Below are 10,925 nucleotides of genomic sequence, written 5' to 3' on the forward strand. Positions count from 1 at the left end.
AAATTCTTTTCATCACAATTCTTTAAAATATTTGAAAATCCCTACAGATGAGGGAGCCTGGGTGGCTCAGCTGGTTAAACCTCAGACTCTTGATTTTGATTCAGGTCATGATCTCAGGGTCCTGGGGTAGAGCCTCACATTGTAGAGTCTGCTTATCCCTGTCTCTGCTCCTCCCCCTGCTCATGTGTGCACTCTCTCTCTCAAATAAGTAAAATCTGTTAAAAAATCAAATCAAATCAAATCTTTGCAGGTGAGATAAAATGTTCTTGGTCCTAGGCTATATCTGAACATTTTTCTTTTAATGTGATGAGTTTCTTTTATAATAAAAAATTTTCATCAATGAATTTCAGTCAAATTAATTTAGCATACATTTCTGAGTGTTTCTCTGCATTGAGCATTGCTAAGTACCACTGAAGAGAGGGAGATCAGGAAAACACTCCTTATTTTATAAGAACAGTACCATCGAGCAAGGAGACTAAGATAAGCACACAGATAACTATAGTATGATAAGGGTCATAAGGAAGATCTCTGGGGCACCTCAGTGGCTTCAGTGGTTGGGCACCTGCCTTTACATTGGGCTCCTGGGAGCCTGCTTCTCCCTCTGCCTGTGTTTCTGCTTCTCTCTCTCTGTCTCTCATGAATAAATAAAATCTTAAAAAAAAAAAAAGGAGGATATCTGGAAAGAGATAGCTACAGCCAGGGGAATTGAGAAAGGCTATAGAAAGAATTGGGAGAAGGAATGAGGGCAGATGGCTTTTGACTCTTAGGCAGAGAGAAGGATGAATTCAAGAGCAGGAAAGCAGGACAACAAGCAAGTCCGCAAGGGCTGTGCAGGTGTTCAACTGGGCTAACATAAGGGTAGGATATAAAGATTTTTGCCCCAGCATCAGTGCATGCTTTTTACTAAAAAGATACAATAAAGAATAATTTTTTGTTACTTTATACAGTTGAAAATAAGATGCTAACTCCTGGAAGAGGGAAAAAAAGAAGTGAATTTGGAGAAAGGTATAGATGAAACACAATTGGCCAAATGTTCATAATTGCTGAAGCTGGTGGTGTATACTCTCTACTTCTTTGTATGTCTGAAATTTTCCATTAAAATTAGCTAAAAAAGAGGGGCACCTGAGTGGCTTAGCTGGTTAAGTGTCTGACTTTTGATCTCAGCCCAGGTCTTGATCTCAGGGTTTTGAGTTCAAGCCCCACCCTACCCCCCCACCCCCAAGCTAAAAAAGAAACGAAGGCCACTCAATCTAGGAAGATGGTCAGCTGATAGCCTCTCAGGTAATGGCACTGATCCTATGAACTTTCTAACCTGTGGGTCAACTGGAGGGAGGAGGGGCTGAGGTTGGAGCCAACTCCACAGGGAAGGGGACAAGGCACAATGTGACTACGGTCTGTCAGCCTGCCCATTTTCGGTTCCCCATTGCCTCTTGCCCCATACTTATTTCTCTCCTTCCCACTGGGAGAAAGGGAGCACGCAGGGGTCTGCTGGGAGACAGGTCAGGAGTAACTGAGTCTAAGAGAAATGAAGGCAACTGGGTTGTCCCCCATGTACAAGTAACTGGGTGATTGTTTTCAGTCTTATCAAATTTAATAGGTGTTCAAATTTAGTGAGTCTATCAAATTTAATATGTGTTTAATACATGCTAGAAAATACTGATAAGCAAAGTGAAGAAAATGAAAAAAGCAACTGTACCCCACCACCAAGAGAAAACTATTCAGCGTTTGGCATATCCTTCACCTTTGTCCATATGCGCACATGTGTGTGTGTACACGGGCTTTCTCCATAAAAACAGGGCCACAGAAAAATATTCTTTGGTAACACGGTTTTAAGTGTAAAAGCTGTACTTCATGACATTTCATGAAACAATATTTTACAACACTAGTTTAAGGGCCACATAATAGTCTATTAAAGAACACTAATCTTGTACCCTTGGACAGATGGTTCAGTTGTTTAATAAAATGGTTTGATCTGGCCTTTCTCCCAGTATTATTTTGAATTAATATATACTAGTATATACACTAGTTCAGAACTGTGATATGCCACTTAAAATAATTTGTTTTATTTGGGGAGAAGGGGTGGTGGTAACATTCTTACCAGAGAAATAATCCTATTTTCCTTTAAGAAGTATAGGTTGTTGGGATTTTCGTTTTTTGGTTGTAAAAGCAATACATGAATTTGCAGGGTAGGCAAACACACAGTATTACAAAGAGTAATAAGTAACAATTCCCATCTTTCTTCAACCCCATTTCACTGCCTAGAACTGACTACTGGTAATAGCTTGGCATCTCTGTCTTCCAAACATTCATAAGGCTATTTTAAATACATGGAAAAATCCTCACACAGCCACCTATCTTAGGTACATATGTAGGTATACAAACATGCACGTATACCTATATACAATGTACATGTACAGTGTATATAATATAAATACAAATAATGAGGATTTCTTTTTTTAACGCTTTTGTCCATCTCCCTGGAATCAGAATAGCTAATAGAAGCACCACTGATTCCTGCAGAACATCAAAAATTCACATGCTGACTTAGACTGCCCAGCATAATGTCTGAGATGGCTCCTGAGAGGCAGCTGGGAATAAATATACCCTCCCCTACTCACCATCCATGGTTGTGTCCTCAATATGTGAACATTCTTGGCCTTTATTTAAACAACCTACTATGGATTCTTTTTCAATCAATTCCAAATACTTTGCAGTTGCCACTTCTAGCTATAACCGTCTTCAAGTATCAAATCTGTGGTATTTATGGATAAAGTTCTATAGAATGTCCTTTTCCATGCAATTACCTCCTAGAAGCCCAGCTCCTGTTCTGACATTCTAAGATGGGTCTGCAAACTCTGGCCTAGCCCCTGTTTTTGTAAATAAAGTTTTATTGGAACCCAGCTGTGCCCATTCATTTGCATACTGTCTCTGGTTGTTTTCACACTACAATAGCAGAGCTGAATAGCTACAACTATTGTTAAGCCCACAAAGCCTAAAGAAAAGTTTGCTGATTCATGTTCTAGGATATGGTAAAAAAAAATCAGACTTTTTTCCCTATCCAAAGTTCTGGAGGAATTGAATCACATACCCCATATTCAATGTCTTTGTCCAGGCTAGAGAGTTTATTTTTTTGTTATTATTATTTTTAAAGATATTTATTTATTTGAGAGAGAAGGTGTGTACAAGTGGGGGGGGGGAGGTTGAGGGAGAGGGAGAAGCAGGCTCCCTGCTGAGCCAGAAGCGCAAGGAAGGACTCCAATCCCAGGACCTAGAGACCATATAAGTCAGAGGTTTAACTGACTGAGCCACCCCAGCACACCTAAAGAGTTTATTTTTTAAAAAAACAGGTGACCCTTGAACAACAGGGGTTTGAACTGCACGGGTCCACCTATCTAAAAATAGTTTTCAATAAAGTACAGTAAAGTAAATGTATTTTCCTTATGATTTTCTTCACATTTTATTTTCTCTAGCTTTATTAGAAGAATGCAGCATACACATATAATATACAAAACGTGCACTAGTTGTTTATATTTTTGGTAAGGCTTCTGATCAGCAGTAGGCTATCAGCAGTTAAGTTCTGGGGGAAATCAAAAGTTGTACTTGGATTTTCTACTGTGCAGGCGGTCAGTATCCCTAACCTTCAGGTTGTTCAAAGGTAAACTATACAAACACAAAGCACCCTGGCTCTGACAGTAACAATGATGTGGTGGTAAATGTTTAACCACTTGCTCTCTGGGGTGGGGGAGCCCTGGATTATACACCATTTGCTGATTTCCATGGCATGAATAGTCCCATAATGGTTAACTTCAAGCTAAAAAAATGTGATTCCATTGAACATGGAGTTGGGAAGAGAGGCACACAAATGCTAGTGCAAAGTTGTTCAGTAAACCACTGGCTCCTTGGGACATCAGTGGCCCAAACACCTACTTTAAAGATGAAGACACCGAGGCCCAGATAAGTGTCTTGCCCAAGACTGTCCCTGTGACTGGACTCAGGCTGGAGCTCCTTTCCAGTAGTCTGGCTGCCCCCCAGGGAGTCACTTCCTCTGTAAAAGGAAAAACAGAAGAAAGAAGGCATAGGAAGTTCTTTGCTAAGCACATGGTAATAAATGTTGATTTTATCATTATCTTCACGGTTTGGGACTGTGTCTTTCTCAGCATGTGCTTTGAAGAACATGTCTGGTAGGGGTAGTGTTCTTTGCACAGGACCAGGTCTCACGTGAACACTCAACAGTGGACTGTCTTCATTAACCAGCAGGCACCTAAGCTACCAGACTATAAACTCCAGAAGGAAAGGGACTTGCTTCTGTTTGTGCTCACTACTTTCCCCCAGTATCCAATACAGAACTGGGCGCTTGGTAGACCGTCAATAAATATGTACTGAAGGGATAAAGGAATGAGATCCCACCATCAAAGTGGAGCTTTACTCCAAGAACACAGCAGGTGTGCAAAGGTTACATCCCATTCCCTTCTCACATCTGTGGCCAGGGCAGCAACAGATGCATGTGTTTGCAATATTTCTCAACAATCAGCTCCAGCCCAAGCTGCTTCAGCAGGACAGGAGAGGCTCTGTGGATGCAGGAGCAAAAGGGAGGACCAAGTTAGGGAATCATTCTCCTCTGGTATATATATGTATGTAATTTCTATCTGGAACTTGTTTTAACAAAGCATGAAGCCAAGAATATAAACCAGTGAGGGATCCCACTTATCACACTCCAGGATGAAGAACATTGCTTTCTGGTAGGGCCTGAGGCAGGGCTACTCCAAGTGGTACACTTCTAATACTGGAAAGTGAAAGAGCACCAAGATTGGGGAATCCTAATAGCCCAATAAACTCAAGGCAACCCAAGTACAAACAGCAATGAACCCGCAGGAAAGGGAAGCAATGATCTTTTGGAAATGACTTTTTGACTACTTGGTAACTCTTGCACAAAACCCTACACACTTGGCATGGTACTCCTGGTTACTCCTCTGAACCCACAGGTCCTGTTTGCCACATCACTGCCGCCTCAATCCGGGTGCACAGATAGATCAACTCTGTGGGCATAGAAACTACTGAAGCCATCTGTGAGCCTTGCTGAGTTTTCAGAAGACCACTGGGGCTCATCATCTCTCATGGAGGGGACCTAGTACATAGTTTCCAAGGCAAGATCAAGCTTGGCTCCAAATTCCAGAGGCTAACATTGTCCATGCATAGGGCGGTATGTGTTTCCATTTAGAGCAAGCATCCCAAACAAGAACCAGGGCCAATGACTTAAGTCTCCAAAGCATTTCCTACACCAGTAGTTTCCAAAGTGTGGTGCAGGAACCCTAGATATCCACAAGGTCAAAACAACTTTCCTAATAATACCAAGATGCAATTTGCCTTTTTCCCTGTCACCTGTCCAGAAGTATACAGTGGATACTTCTGATGTGTGTACATGATGTGATATTGCAAGACTTGAACGCAGATATAAGAATCCAGCTGCCTTCTGTTAAAACTGACATTAAAGAGACTTGCAAAAATATAAAACAAGGCCCCCTCTCCTCGCTAACACCGTTTTGGAAAATATGGATATTTTCATAAAATGTTCATATATAGTAAGTCCGCTATCTAAAAAATGATTAAATATAGTAAAATTCTGATTTATATATATATATATATATATAAATTTCCTTTTTTAAAGATCTTATTTATTTATTTATTTATTCATGAGAGACACACAGAGAGAGGCAGAGACACAGGCAGAGGGAGAAGCAGGCTCCATGCAGGGAGCCCGGTGCGGGATTCGATCCCACGACTCTGTGGGACGAAGGCAGGCGCTCAACCGCTGAGCCACCCAGGGGTCCCTATACGGTAAGTCCAAAAAAACATAACCCGCATAAACAAAAGCTCCTTGGTATGTGAATCTTCAAGCGTGCAAAGGGGTTGCTGAGCCCCCAAAAGTTTGAGAACTGCTGTCCTAAAGGCTGAGAGGAGGGTTACGGGCGTTGCAGAACGACGCGCCACTCTGGGGTCTGGCTGAATTAGGCAAGGCAGCCCGTGCCCCTTCCGGGATCTCTGCCCCCCCCCAACGGCCCCCGACCACCGGCGCGGACTCCCCGGCCTGCGGGCCCTGGGCGCGTGTCCCTCTCCCGCCCGCCCGCGCGCGGGGGCAGCCCCCGGTGGGGTCAGGACTCGCCGGTGCGGCCGGGAGCCCGGGAGCCCGGGAGCGGGCTCGGGGAGGCCCCACGCCTCGGCGGGGACTCTGGGCACGCACGGTGAAGGCAGAGGGACGAGGAGAGCCATTTCCAGTCCCTGCGCCCTGTCGCCCGCGCGGCACAGGCAGCGGCGGGGCGGAGGGGTCAGTGCCCGGGAGGCGGCTCCTCGGATCTCGCCGGGGCCTTCCCCGGCCTCTCGCCGGCCCCGGGCCCCCGCGCACCGCGGTCCCGCAGGGGAAGGAGCTCGCGGAGGAGGCCGGCGCCGACTGCCCCGGGCCAAGGCATCTGCCGGGCGGGTACTCACCCCGAAGGCACAGCCGCGGCTCGCGGGCGGGCGGGCGGGCGGGCGCCGAGTGCGGGGCGCGCTCCAGTCGCCGCGCGGGTGCAGGGGCCGCCGCCTCCGCGCCCCTCCCCCTCGTCCCCGGGGCCGCGGCCGGTGGGCGGAGCAGGGGCGGGGCGGGGCGGGGCGGGGCGGGGCGGGGCGCGCCGGGCCGGGCGCCGCGGGGCCGCGGCCGAGGGGCGGGGCGGAGTCTGTCCCGGGTGCCCCCGCCCCCCGGCCCGAGCGCCCTCGCCTGGGCCCGGGGCGGGGGGGAGGGGGGGGCGGGGAGGCGGCGGCCAAGGGCTCGGCGGCAGGAAGCGGACGCTCGGCGGCTCCCGCCCTCGGCTCTGCGGGCCCACGGCGGGCGCGGGTGAAGGGTGCCCGCTGTGAAGGGTGTGACTGCCCGGCCCGTGCTAGGAGGTGCGCCGAAGGGGTGGGGAACAAATGCAGTCGTTGTTCCTTTTTGCTTTTTTTATTTTTTAAATATAGATTTTATTTATTTATTCATGAGAGACACACACAGAGAGAGGCGCACGGACACAGGCAGCGGGAGAAGCAGGCTCCATGCAGGGAGCCCGACGCGGGACTCGAACCTGGGACCCCAGGATCGCGCCCCGGGCCGAAGGCGGCGCTAAACCGCGCAGCCACCCGAGCTGTCCTTTTTTGCTTTTTTTTTTTTTTTAATTATTGATAGTCACAGAGAGAGAGAGAGAGAGAGAGAGAGGCAGAGACACAGGCAGAGGGAGAAGCAGGCTCCATGCACCGGGAGCCCGACGTGGGACTCGATCCCGGGTCTCCAGGATCGCGCACTGAGCCAAAGGCAGGCGCCAAACCGCTGCGCCACCCAGGGATCCCCCTTTTTCGCTTTTAAAAATGATCTGGCCTCTGGGTGGCGGGCACTGAGGGGGGCACTTGATGGGATGAGCACTGAGTGATATGCTACATATTGGCAAATTGAACTCCAATTAAAAAATAATAATAAAATAAAATATAAATCTGGCCCTAAAGGTAGAAGCTTCATTCTTCGGCTGCTCCCGTTCGTGCGGTCACATTGCCCCTCTCTACCCACCGCCTTGTGCCCCCTTCCGTCCCCTTGTATCCACCTCCAACCCCTACCCTGCCTTCATTCTTTGCAAAACGTGCCACATGGGTGTCATCGGAATCAGGCTGACATAATAAGACTTCGGCGTTTCCATGGTTATGAATGCAAAGTCTCTAATGTAAAAAAAAAAAAAAAATTTTAACGTGTGACAACATTTTATAATGCAGGCTGTTCACCGGTGGAAAATCAGAGAAATGAATGAGAGTTGACACTGAGTGGGCCTTCTTCACAATACCTGCTTTTGACTGCTTGGTTGGAGTTGCAGTCTTCTTAAGCCAATGTGAGTAGAAAGAAGTGATTAGATCTTTCTAGATCAAGAGTGGTGGGATTTTCCTGCCAACTTATATGGAAAGTTATGGTGTTTTTCTATCCTGAGCATCTGAATAAAGCTTATAGGATGAATAGCTAATAGCTAATACCAGTGCTCACTGCTACCAGTTAGTTACTATTCTGCTCCTCTCTGTAGGATCCTATGGTTGAATCCTTACCTGTCTTTTTTTTTTTTTTTAAGGATCCTATTTATTCATTCATGAGAGACACACACACACACACACAGAGAGAGAGAGAGAGAGAGAGAGAGAGAGGCAGAGACACAGGCAGAGGGAGAAGCGGGCTTCATGCAGGAAGCCCAATGTGGGATTAGATCCCAGAGCCGGGGATCACACCCAGAGCCAAAGGCAGACGCTCAACCTCTGAGCCACCCAGGCGTCCCCTTACCTGTCTTATTTAATTCAACTCTTTCATCTGTCCTGTGAAGTGAAAAATATTACCGCATTTTGCAGATATGAAATGCCCCACAGCTGGGGTTCAGTCCTCATGCCTGTATCCCGAGGCTATACTTTCCTCTTCATGTTATGCAGCTATCCCAATTTTATTTAATTTTTAAATATAAAGGATTATATTCAAATCTGAAAAATGATGAGAAGACTTTTTCCCCACATACTTCCTAAATTCACATTCATTCATTCTTCTTATGCGCATTCATTGAACAAACTTTCCTTGAGTGTCTACCACATGCCAGAAGTTCACCACAAACTCTGAAAAATAATAGTAGAGTTCCCTTGGAAGTTAGGGATAATATTCAATGATAACAGACATACAATATGGTAATTGGTAATTCTTGACAGAAAATGATGAAATCAAAACTCTAAAGGGAATTGGAATTAGTAAACACTGTCTGAGGGTAAGGACTCATATGAATCCCAGTGTTCCACCTCACAACTGAAGACCAAAGAAAGACCACTCAGAAGCAGTGGAGGTCACCAAGGGCTAACAAGAGTCTGGAATAAAAGGAGAAAGTCACAGGGACAGCTCTCAGCTCAAAGCAAGGAAGAGCTTTATCACCTTCCCAGGAGGCCTCATGGCTAGTGAGGGGGTGGGGGTGTGCGTCCATTAGCAAGATGTGTTTAGATTCCTCAGACTCAGGGGAGATTCCACTCCTGACTTAATGAATCAACATTCTAGGTGGTAGGGGACACAGGAGGTATCGTAAAAGCCTAAAAGAAGTTATTTTTTGGGTCTGGGAACACTTCAAAGTTTTTCCACTGAAGTTAATGGTAATTGCTTCTTTGCTTTCTGCCTTTTGGGTTTCATAGGATCACTCTGCTTTTGGAGAGCAGGAAATACCTGTAGTACCCACGTCACTTGGCTCTGTTGCCCTCAGGAAAGTCACCAGTGACCTGCAGATTGCAAATCCACTGGCCTGTCTTCTGTTCTTGTCCTCACTGACTGCTCTATGTTATTTGACCCTGGTGACTAGTCTTTCCTTGAAATTGTAACGATCTTTTGGCTTTAGAGCCTGTGGCTCTCATGATCACGTCTTCTGTCTTTGTTCCCTCTTTCATAGGTTCTTTCACTGCACTCTTTCTCCTCTTGCTTTACATATATGACTTCATATACTGCTAAGTTTTTCTTCAGTTATTTTCTCTTTATGCAAACTCTGTGCCACCTCTCACATTCTGCTACGTGTCTGTTGCTGTCTTAACCCTCTTCAGATCTCCACATGCTTTATTGCCAGCCATTTGTGGAGTATCACCACTTGGATATTCCAAAGGCATCTGCCATTCTTCACATCTAAAATGGGAATTTAGGGCAGCCCAGGTGACTTAGTGGTTTAGCGCCACCTTTGGCCCAGGGTGTGATCCTGGAGACCCAGGATCGAGTCCTGCGTCGTGCTCCCTACATGGAGCCTGCTTCTCTCTCTGCCTCTCTCTCTCTCTCTCTCTTTCTCTCTCTCTCTGTGTCTCTCATGAATGAATAAATAAAATCTTAAAAATATAAAAAATAATAAAATGGGAATTTAGTGGGATGCTTGGGTGGCTCAGAGGTTGAGGACCTGCCTTTGGCTCAGGGCATGATCCTGGTGTCCTGGGATTGAGTCCTGAGATCAAGTCCCACATTGGCCTCCCTTCAGGGAGCCTGATTCTCCCTCTGCCTATGTCCCCGCCTCTCTCTGTGTGTGTCTCTCATGAATAAATAAATAAAATATTTTAAAAATATATAAAATGGGAATTTAGTGTCTTCTCTTACCATCAATCTGTCTCCTCTTTCCCATCGAGCTTCTTCCTCATTCTGAATTTCACTTCTTGAATTTGGATCTCATGGTGCATTGAGAAAGCTAAACATATAAGGGATGTAGAACCATATCACTGCTTATATCTGTCATGGCACAAAAGACTCTGCAAGTGGCCTAGAGGAGTATGTATACTTTATATACCTTCTGAGAATAAGTCATCCAGATGTGGAGCTGCTCAGGCAGCACAGATCACTCCAGGGGCTAGTGGCAGAAGGGCGCTCAGTTGATTCTAACTTACTGTGACTTTCTTCCTGCCCCCTACTCTACTACCCTTCGTTCCATGTTCTAAAGCCTGGCACGGAGGGGCAACATTGTTTGGTAATGAATGAAGTATTACGTGATCCTTCCTGAGATTCTTGTTTTAGGGAACTCTAGAATACCTGTGCTCATCAGTGAAAGCATGTCTTCCTCAGACTAGAGGAAGTTTGAAATAACTGTTTTCCATTCCTTTAAAATATGCTGTATTCATAATAAAGACAGTGCTTAGCCTCATTTTGGCCCCCCACAAATATCTGACTTCCACCCCCCCTTCTGCACCTGTCATATACTTAATTTTTGTGTTCTCTTTCTTACCGCCTCCCTCAGTGCCTGACTCCTTGAGCTGCCTTCCCAAGGAACCAGGAACAGCTGGCCATCTGCTTTATGGTTAAACACCATCCCCCTCAACGTAACTAGTGATAAAAGCCAAATGTGATCAAATGTTCCATTGAATCTTCACAGCAACCGTTTGAGGCTCGTGACATTGTTACC

At 46.1% G+C, this 10,925-nt stretch overlaps 1 protein-coding gene across 2 annotated transcripts in view; it reads right to left on the reverse strand.

Moving 5' to 3' along the window:
- ACO1 (aconitase 1) overlaps nt 1-6,554 on the reverse strand; it is a 58,947-nt gene extending 52,393 nt beyond the window's left edge. Inside the window, exons 1-2 of one of the 2 annotated variants that reach the window (XM_055302346.1) lie at nt 6,484-6,554; nt 3,928-4,045 (exon numbers count right to left, since the gene is read on the reverse strand). The gene's annotated coding sequence lies outside the window, so the exon portion shown is untranslated. The remainder of the gene's footprint in view (nt 1-3,927; nt 4,046-6,483) is intronic. The other variant, XM_055302347.1, reaches the window with a different exon arrangement.
- Nucleotides 6,555-10,925: the final 4,371 nt, after the last annotated feature.

The sequence above is a fragment of the Nyctereutes procyonoides genome, unplaced genomic scaffold, assembly GCF_905146905.1.
Source record: "Nyctereutes procyonoides isolate TBG_1078 unplaced genomic scaffold, NYPRO_anot_genome, whole genome shotgun sequence".
NCBI lineage: Eukaryota > Metazoa > Chordata > Mammalia > Carnivora > Canidae > Nyctereutes > Nyctereutes procyonoides.